The sequence below is a fragment of the Sinocyclocheilus anshuiensis genome, unplaced genomic scaffold (genome assembly GCF_001515605.1).
Source record: "Sinocyclocheilus anshuiensis isolate Anshui unplaced genomic scaffold, SAMN03320099.WGS_v1.1 scaffold1630, whole genome shotgun sequence".
Lineage (NCBI taxonomy): Eukaryota > Metazoa > Chordata > Actinopteri > Cypriniformes > Cyprinidae > Sinocyclocheilus > Sinocyclocheilus anshuiensis.
Genome location: NW_015542425.1, coordinates 269,822 through 280,617, shown reverse-complemented (window position 1 = coordinate 280,617; position 10,796 = coordinate 269,822). Strand labels below are relative to the sequence as shown.

The window sequence follows — 10,796 nt, the reverse complement described above, 5'->3', positions numbered from 1 at the left end:
GACCTTTTAAAATAAACAGTGTAACTTTTATGTTTGGTTGACTGCATTTTAGTTTGATGATGAATGGCTGAAATGTCAGGCAACGCTAGAACTAATGTTGTTTGTGTGTGCGTGAGGAGCCTGTGCGATCAGATGGATTTAATCAAATATATAAAGAAAAGAAATAAACTGCATTAGGAGTGTCACAAAATGAGCGTGGCCTATATACTTGTTGCACAGTGTTTTTTTTCCTTTTGTTAATCTGTTAATTATATTATAGCCTATTATATATTTTGTGTGATCCTATTTATTTTATTCCTTTTATAGACTTAATTTATGTTTTTCTCCTTTCACAGAAGCGCAGCAGGTGCATGATGCGACGATTGAATCCTCATGGTCTTGTTTACGCTGCTATTCGTTTATATAAAGCTAAAGCCCTGTATAAAACCAAAAAAAAGACATTCTAATCTCACTGGTTAATGATCGACTAATGACGGTCAGGAAAGTAAAAATGAACAAAATGCTGTCATTCTACAATTCTCCACCGTATTTACTCAAAAACTTGCGTACTCAAGCTGAGACCAGACGTGAGATTTGATCGTAGCCACCGCTCATGTCCATATTGATAAATTCCAAGTTTTGTGTTGAAACGACCGTACGCCCAATTTTTTCTCGTTCGTTTCGTAAATGAGGCCCAGTGCCTCAGAAAAATGTAGTTAAGGTTGCTCAATATATTCAAGTTTACTCAGAAGCCAATTTATGAAAACTTGAATATACTAAATAACCTTGACTAGATTTTTCTGCAGCAATGAGCAATATGTGCAACTATTTGTTAACAAACAAGGCACAGTGAAAATCCACTAAACGATTGCTTATTTGTAAGCTAATGACAAGTTAGCTGACTGTGTTATATTAAAGGTTATCATATAACATGTTGTTCTGTAATTATTCGTAGGAACAGAAGGATTGAGATCACAGTGTCTGTGGTTTTCTATAAAAAGAATCAAGTTTACTAGATTGCTCTGACGTGGGCAGCTAGATACTATAAATCCTGCCAGGGTTTATATTTTCCGCCCTGCACTAAAAACAGCGACGGAGGCGGCAGGCTCATTAACCTTAATGATGACATTTGGACAAGCGAAAGCAACGTTTGTGCTCTCAAATCGGCCTACCTTCTGTTTCCTGTTTAACACGCAACTTAAAAATAGGTGTCATTTGTGGGTTTATGTTGTTGAGTCTGCTGTCTTGCCCCGAACACTTAAAATTTTCATCCAGCTGCATCACAAATCACTGTGCATTTGTTTACCTCCCCGTCTGGATCTCAACAACAAGCTACTGTCTGTAGTTTGTCCTGTAATTCACCATGTGCTCATAGACAGTATAAGCCTGTATTCAGAAAATAACACCTTGAGTCATATTCTATATATTTTCAATTATACATTGGCCTGGTGGGATTCATTCGTCCTATGCAGAGTGATTCCTCTCATCCAGGCCTAGAGGAAATCAGAGGAGTTTTTCTGTATTTTTTGCACTATAAAATTTTCTAGATCTTCTGGAACTGATGACTGGAGTTAACTAAGAGTCTGACAACAAAATATGACAATCTATTTGTGAAGGATGCCCTCCATACAATGAAAAGGTAGCTGTATATTCTAATTTCTAAAGATCCATATTGTGCGGAAAAAATTGTGACATTGTAAAGACAAAAATTTGCTAACTTAAATAGGCTTTTATAAAAATTGTTCGAAACGTATCACGGTTTCTACAAAAATATGAAGAAGCACAACTGTTTTCAACATTGATAATAATAATACATGTTTGAGCAGCAAAGCAGCATATTATAATATATACTGAATGCTGAAAATTCAGCTTTGCATCACAAAAATAAATTACATTTTACAATATCTTAATAGAAAACAGTTATTTTTAATTGCTATAACATTTCACATTATTAGTGTTTTTACTGTATTTTTGATCAAACAAATAGTGCCTTGGTGAGCAGAAGAGACTTTTGAGTTGTAGTGTGTATATATTTATGTGCCATTTTTCAATGGTCACTATAGCAAGCCACAAACAAACAACAAAATGTTTGCTCAAACAGTAGGTTCAGCTAGTTTAAAGAATTAAAACCTTTGAAAATGAACACTTAACACTTTGATCCTGGGTTTAACTACCCTCTAAATTCATGTTGGACACCCCTCCCCATTGCACTTCTGTGAACTCTGTGCCAAATGGGCTAGACGTGCCTCCAGCAGACTGACGAGGTAATGCGACCATAGCCCACGTGAGCAGCACCTGTGTTTATTTGTGCGACGTGACAGTAAATGCTGCATGACGTGCTGTGTTGGCAGCTGCTTGGCTCTTAAATTATACACTTCAGCCTACTGATCCAGGTTTAACTGTAGAGGGAGCTTTGCGTGCCATCGGTCTACTGTCTGCTGATAATGTGACTTTGCAAAAGAGCCCTGGCATTTAGCTTGAGACATTTGCTTGTGTGTCTTTAAAAGGGGGATTATAAGGAGTCAGGACTGCCCTTTATAAGTTATTCCTCCATTGAAGTTTCAGTGAAGATTTTGGATGGGCACACCTGGACAGGTGATGGAGGATTAAGAGAGAGCTGGTTTGATACTCATCACACACAACCCATTGTATGTTCTCTCCAGTGCCAAGCCTGAAATGTGTCAGGATCATTTGTACATCTATTAGTTGAATTAGTCTCAAATTACTTTGGTAAAATACATTTAGCCTCTTTCCTGTATCTCACATACACTTTTAGAAGTGAATTTGTTGGAAATTTGTATATGTACGGATAAAGAGACAATAAACAGACAAAATAACAAGCTATACTAATGAACTATAGCCTAAAGGGGTGTAGAGCAAAATTTGTAAAAGGAAAGAATGTTTTTTGAGGGAAAAGTGAACGTTTATGCAAGTAAATGAATACAAAACATTCCAGAGTAATATTTAGTAGGGATACTCCGATCGATCGCCTGGAGATCGGTATCGGCAGATAATCATATTTTATGACTCGATCGGTACTCACCAACTTGGCTGATCTCAGGAACCGATCGCAATTTGATGACGTCAGTGCGTGACGACGTACATGATGCGTGGGGACATAAATGATTTGGCGCCGCAGTCATGTCATCGCCGGTGTGGAAATGCTACGACGTTTCGAGAAACAATGAAAAATTCGCTGTTTGTCGTGTATGTTTTGCATGATGATATGATGAAAGGATGGTTCATTTTTAACAGCAGATTCAGTGACGTTAGAGCTGATCTGCGCCTCACTGCACGCGTCTGAGGCGCGTTACGGCTCCACGGCCACCGGAGCTGATCGCGGCTGTTCTAGTCAGTGCTTGTGTTTATCAGCCAGCCGCTGCACGTTTCTGAAGTGGCTCTCCATTGCTGCTTGGTTAAAAATAGTCTTTTGTGAGTTGTTACAGTGTGGAGGACGGAACAAAAACAGGTTTCCCCAGTAACAGCTGTACACAAAGCAGCGCTGAGCTCACAAAAAGCTGCTTTATCAGGCATATGACATGCAAGATGAAATGAAAATGACATCGAAAATTTTCTAAAGATAGTCTTCATTCAGAAATACAGTGATATAAAAACACCCGCACCTCGTTTTGATTTTTAAACGTGCAGTACGTGCTCATGTTTATTCAACCAAGCCTTTTGGAAAATCCGTCAGTTTTGATATTGTGGTGAGCGCCACAAATAAATAAATGTATGGGAAACCCATCCCACGGCACAACCACCTGAGCCCAACTTCAATCTACTCATCACCTTAACTTTAACTGCGTTTGTAGCCGGTGCCATAGCCAGACTGATAAACAAACACAGAACGGAAGTTAACTTCGGGCCAGGAGCGTGGGCCCATTGAAACCGTCTATAAAGCTTGAAGCATCAGAATCGGCATCGGTATCGGCTGATCACCATGACAAGAAATCGGTACTCAGTATCGGCTGCAAAAATCCTGATTGGAGCATCCCTAATATTTAGGACTTGGTCAGATTGAGGACATGAATGAGTGCAATTAACAATGGAAGGCAACGAGCCATACACCCATAAGCTTATGAGGTGATTTATCCACGTTTTAATATGCCTCTGGTCTTAGAGTTTTTTAGATGGATGCTGAGGCTTTTTAGGTTGTGTAGAAGCTGCAATCTCTGACAGTTCATTTGCTCGCTTCCATGGCTGCAATATGCTGTATTTTCAGCCATCTGGCCACCAGGTTTGTCAAAATACTATTGGGTAAATTGGCAGTGGGTGGAGTCGAGACCAAAACAAAAACAGGCGTTCTGACACTGAACGCACAATTCAAAGCAGAATAACTGGCTGTAGAATTGTTTTTCGTAGAGACAAGTATGTGAACTTAGCATGTTTCTGAAATATCTGAAAGCATATTATGGTATTTTTTAGGCATGGGCCACGATTTTCGAATATTCAATTAGTTGATATAATCATAGAATATTGAATAGGTTGTGCGATTATTGTCTAAAAAAAAATTCCCCATGTTTTCGGTGATGATGCGGTGGTGACGCGTTCATGTGGCGCTGCCGATAACGCTCCTAAAAGCTGTCAAAGAACAGACAGAAGAATACATTGTCTCACGCGCACACTGTAGACTTGCGTGGCATAAAGAAAAAGACTTGCGTGTCTATAACGGTTACAGTAACTTGGGACAATGTCAAATATGAGCTCTGTGCGGACCACAAACACCCCCGACTGGGTTAGAGGTGTGGCTGAATCCATATTCAGAAAGGCGCGGAAAACAAATAATGCGTTCTACGGAGCCACAAAAGGGACATGGTTAGCCGCTTGCTAGCGGTAGCCTGTTACATTACAGTACATAAAATTTCACTTACCACATAAACAAGTAAGGAGAGATGACTGATAGGATGATGGTGAATGATTTGCAGATCCTGAGCACCACTGACAAACATCTAATCTTGTAAAATGTGTGGTACTGCCGAGTGCCGCTCTGGATCGCGAATCTCGAAAGTGAAAGTAAAAAACAAGCGCGCGTTCAAAAGCGATTTCATTGCCCCGCATATTAATAATGGTTCCCTGATGCCCGCAGTTTATATACAATATAATTACCCAACGATATTATTGCGGCAGAAGATATTGAAGTATATATTTCCTCCCATCTCGTATTTATTCCCTTTAGCGATTCCATTTTCTGAAATGGAAATGTTCTAGCCTTATGAGCAGTTGATTTATGCTAATCTGTTATGTTAATAAGTGCCGTCATTCGGTTGTGTTTATTATATTAATATGTTTCAGCACATAACAATCATTATATGGCTTGAGTTAAGGTAGTAAAATTCTGAATTAAACAGTCTATCTTCTGAATTAAACAGTTTTTGCTTGAAATGCCCATCCCTAGTATTTCTATGCTTAGTACAGTCAAAAAGCATCCTTTGATAAAAAGGGTACATGTACTAATTTGATGTGTCAGCATATGCAAATAGTAGTTTTATCTTTAGGAGATGGCACCTTTTTGTGTCTGTATCACTGGAAAAAATAAACCTATCATATGATGGTCCTGCTGCAATTGAAACAAGTTTCATGCCAGCATGGCACCAAATGCCTTTTTTTTTTGTTTTTTTTTTTTTGAGGAAAGCGTAGTTGCTAATGTCGGTGTTCTTGTGGTGCCATCAGCTTGTCATGATGTCACTGTCCTGAGGCTCCAGAGTATTCAGTCACATGGCATTTAATGTATGACTTGTGCCAAAAATTGTCAGTATGCAGGTGCCATACGTCAGCAGCTGGTGTTGAGATGAATGGGAATGCTGACGGATGCCTCTATCCATGTAAAACTGGCTCCTGCCATTGATTCCGTTGTGTGGTTTCATGTTTCACTCTTCTCATTGGTATGACTCTTCACTTTCAATAGAACAATCAGAACTATTACTGACGAGAACGTCCTGTAGTTCTCATTTCAGATGCTTCTGTGAGAGATTATCATTCTGATTTATTTGCTATGGGGATGTGAGAGTGGAACAAGAGCCATGTGCAGGAAGTGGAGAGCCACTAATGAAAGTTAAGAGTGGAAAAAGTCCTTGGGCTGCCTTTCACGTCACATGTTTCACGTCATGTCCTTCCACACACTGAAAGTGAACCGTAAATGGTCTGCATTTAAGAATAACTAGAAGTTTTGTGGAAAATGAGCATTTGGCATCACATTGATGACTTTTGGTTACAGTTGAATTGCTCAAATGCTTTTCTTTTGTACCTCAGGAGAATTACAGTGGGTACGGAAAGTATTCAGACCCCCTCTGCAAAAATGTCAACGATTCTGTGTTTTTCTGTCAATATGGGGTGCTGTGTGTACATTAATGAGGAAAAAAAATTAACTTAAATGATTTTAGCAAATGGCTGCAATATAACAAAGAGTGAAAAATTTAAGGGGGGTCTGAATACTTTCCGTACCCACTGTATGTGTAATTTAAAGTGATAGTTCACCCAACAATGAAAACGGTCATCATTTACTTACTCTCTTGTTGTTTCAACCCTGTATGACCATCTTTCTTCTGTGGAACACAAAAGAAGTCATTGGCCTCACTGATTTTTAAAATATCTTTGTGTCCAAGTCGGTCTTGTAACAATTTGATGTGAAATGTTGGAGTTTGAAATAGGTGTCGACCGATATGTGTTTTTCAGGGCAGATACCGATACGGATTATTACAGATCAAGTAGACCGATAACTGATATTTTGAACTGATATATATGTCTGCTATAAAAATGAAAATGAATGTCAAAATTGAGAATAACAAGAGCTCTGACGAAAACTTTCTTTAAATGCTTTTAAATTATTTTATTGGCAAATCGGTTTTGAAAATGACCGATACGATAACCATAAAAATGCTTAATATCGGCGCCGATAATCTGTTGACCTCTAGTTTGAAATCTCTTTTGACTGAAGAATTTTGTATTCTTGGAAAACTGAACACAACTTGAAGGTTGAGACATTATTATCTCTTCTGAAACCTTTTCTACAAAGAAAAACCTGAGAAGCAAGAGATTTAAATGTTTAATCTCATTAATATGAGTTTAAAGTTGGCATGAAATTAAAATTCACCATATTTTCTAAATGAACGATACAGTCATTTTTTTTACTTTTTTGACCTTGTAATGTTTAATCAAAATGTCATAACTTCTCTCTGGTTATGTATGCCAGACTTCTCCAGTCATTTCGTCTGTTTAACCCCTCCCTCTTGCATGTTCAGATTTGCCTCCATCCAATCAACAACCGATGGACAAAACTAAGTCGCACCCTACAATTTTTTCTTTTTCAATAAACCAATGACCTTTTCACATTTCCGGGGTTCTCAGAAGCAGACGTCATCATATTTGAACTTATTTGGAAATTACAACAAACATAATTTTTGAGGTTCCATTTGATCCAATTGCAAAAGATAAAATCCACTATAGCGTTTTTGACTTCCAAAAAAGGGAAGTCAAATCTGTCAGTCCTGCAGCCGTGGTGATAGAAACACTAGGCACAGCAACGTTAAGCAGTAAAATGTAATGCTAAAGTAATATAACACAAAGTACAGTCTTATAAATGTATATAATAAAAAATATATATATTAGATTTATAATGTTAATAACTCTGGAATGAATCAACACAATCTATGAAAAGCATTTACCTGGATGTATTTCACAATACCAAAGATTTTTCTTCCATATTGTGATTTCATAGCGACTTTAAAATCAGTCAACAGAAAGAATAAGAAAAAAATTAAGAATCTTTCTAGTGGCAAATAAAACAAAAATGATGCAGAAACAGAATCCTGTATATAAACAAGATAGTGTCTGTTATTTCCTCATGAGTAAATGTATACTTTACTCCTATGTGAGTGTTTTCACACTCTCAGTCTAGCCTGAGCTCAGTTCAGTAACGTTCACGATCCAGCCAAGTTTCCCCCTCGCAGGCTCCTCTTACCGGAGCTGCAGTCACTCACCATCTGCCCCATGTTTACACTCATCAGCAGAGTGCTGGTAATCTCTGAAACATTTCCTACTGGCCTAGCCAAAGGAAATAAAGCAGGCGTTCAGCGTAACGTCTGTCACAAGACACAAACAAAAATGTGTGTCTCTTTCATGCTTTCTATGTCACACAGGTAATACCGGGCCTTGATGAACTCTGCACTTCAGATGCTTCAGATTTACACCTGACAATTTGCAGCAGAAATGTTGTTGTCCTCTATGAACAAATACTCAGACTAATTCTACAAGGACAATTTAAAATATTTAAAACATTCCACCTTAACAGTAAACATGTTTTGCTTCTGGTGCCCTGTCCCTTTAGCAAGTCGTGTCCTAATATTGACCTATGCCTCTGACATCCAGTTATGTTTCTACTAAACAGTCTTGTGATTGCAATATGTTAGATACACACAGAGATGCTCTAAGGCTAAAAACATAGTCTGTAAGTACACAAACATACATGAAAATATTGCAAGTACGAAGACCCATTTTATAGCCTATATTTAAAAGTGATAGTTCATCCAACCACAAAAATTCATCAAATACTCACACTCATTCCAATTTTACGGAAAAAAAAAGGATATTTTAAAGAATATTTTTGTTTATGCAATTAAAGTCAATAAGGTCCATAGGTCAGACTGTTGCAATTCTTTCAGTTTATATCTAACAATTTTATTTTTTTTTCTTTACACTTTTTTTAATTGCAAATTCTTGAGGGAAAAAATTGTGAGATAAAAGTTGCAATTACCTTTTTTTTTGTTCTGTGGCAGAAACCAAAAACAGAATTGCGAGATGTTAACTCAAAATTCAGAGAAAAAAGTCATAATTGCGAGATATCGTTTATATCTCGCAATTCTGTGTATATTTTTCGCAGTTCTGACTTTTTTTGTCCCAAATTGTGAGATAAAAAAGTTGCAATTACCTTTTTTTTTTATGTGGTGGCAGAAACAGCTTCTGTACAAAACAACCACATCACTAACAAAAACAAAATCTCTAAACATGTCAACAATTTTACTAATTTAACTTGCTCTGAAAGATTTTTTCACACATTTGCTTCAACATTACATTAGTTCTAGTTGTCCTGATAGAGAAAACTGACCCTAAAAAGACAGATTATGCAATACTGTGCTCTCTATAGCAGCCCTTGTGGCAACACTAAGAATGCAGATCATACCTGTAACGTTAAATTTCTGACAAGGGATGTGCAAATTTGAATCAACTACAGTAATTTTGTGTACTCCCTGAGAGTTCACAAAAAAAAAAGTTTTGTCCTTTATATTTATACTATGTGATATAGTTAAGCAATATCGTGCATGCATGAATGCTGGTTTTCCTGAATATCAGCAGAATACAACAAACATTTCAGATATAATATTGTCAATTTTGTCTGTTTTTGCTCTATTTTGCCAATACTGATACTGATTTAGTTTGATTGGTAACACACCTATAGTGTCTTGTTATTCTAAGTGAATTTATTGATTAAAAGTAATCATTTAACATAAAAGATGATGCATATCTAATATGCATAGAAATATTGCCCTTTAAAAGGGTTATCGGAATGTGATGTGTGTTAGCAGTGTGTGTACACAGCCACCCTATAATGATAAAGATCCACCCAGTGTTTTTTTTTTTAATCTCGTTAAATCATTTCCCCTTTCTCATATCAAGCTATTCTCAGATGCCTGTCTGTGTGACGTCACACAGACCCAGGCCCCTCCCACGATTGTTGATTGACACTAGCGTTTTACGAGTGAGCTGTCATCAATCCGCCATTGTTTTGACGCCGGAGCAGATGTAGAGAAGAATGGCTCCTAAGCGATTGAGGTGTTCTGTTGTTGGATGTAATAATGAACATAGCAGTCGCCATTTACTCCCGACATCTGAGCTGCTGAAGACGCAGTGGATTACATTTGTTTCTGAAGGGAATGCATCCTCCTATCTATCTAAATGTGTTTATGTTCGCGCGAATCATTCGAGATCCAGCCTCACCTACAGAAGAAGTGAGTATAAGGTTCTTTTATGAATCTTTGTTTTTATTTTTTATTTAATTTTATGAAAATTTTGTTTTTTTTACACTACCATTGAGAAATTTTAACCGAAGTATGTTATAGACTTTTCATTAAAACCCTAAAGAATCATATCAACTTGGGGAAAATGGGCATCCGATGACCCCTTTAAGGTAAAAAAGGCGCCTGGAAATCCATTTAATGGGGCAAATATGAAGGTATCAGCTGTTCATGACAGGTCTAAACCAGCCCAGGTACCAGCAAAAAAAAAAACACACTCAGCGAAATATTGTCTAATTAACGTTATTGACAAAATCCAATAAAACAATGAGATATCATTTTTGGCAATATTCCACCCCCCCATTCTGACTAATTTTTGCCACCTGATTTCATTAATCACATCCAAAGAGATTGCTTTCAGTTTATGATGTTAATACTATCTCCAACCAGGAGAGGTCCCTAGTTTCCAGCCGCTCCCCGTATTAATTTCAGCATAGTAGAACGTGTCTACTACACTCTAATGTAAACATTCACTGACATTAGCAAATAAAAAATGAAAAACTGACCATGAAAACAGTATTTTCCAGTTAAGATGGTAAACAGATTATCTTTTTACCAAGTTTAAGGGGATACCCATATGTTTGGAAATCTGTATTTTATTTAAATCGCCATCACACCACTGCTCACAAACAACGGGAACGCCAGAGTTGCACTTGCTTCAAATTTCAAAGGTAAAATTCATAGTCAACAAAAGCTTTTTGCCAAATGCATGACAGAAATGTTTGCACTGGACTATGTTCTTATTAGGGT

General features: G+C 37.3%; 1 long non-coding RNA gene across 1 annotated transcript in view; it reads right to left on the bottom strand.

Moving 5' to 3' along the window:
* The window catches only part of LOC107693536 (uncharacterized), an 11,417-nt gene extending 1,596 nt beyond the window's left edge, over positions 1 to 9,821 (bottom strand). Inside the window, exons 1-2 of the long non-coding RNA XR_001634763.1 lie at positions 9,729 to 9,821; positions 7,197 to 7,204 (exon numbers count right to left, since the gene is read on the bottom strand). This is a non-coding gene — a long non-coding RNA (uncharacterized LOC107693536). The remainder of the gene's footprint in view (positions 1 to 7,196; positions 7,205 to 9,728) is intronic.
* Between the last annotated feature and the right edge of the window lie 975 nt (positions 9,822 to 10,796).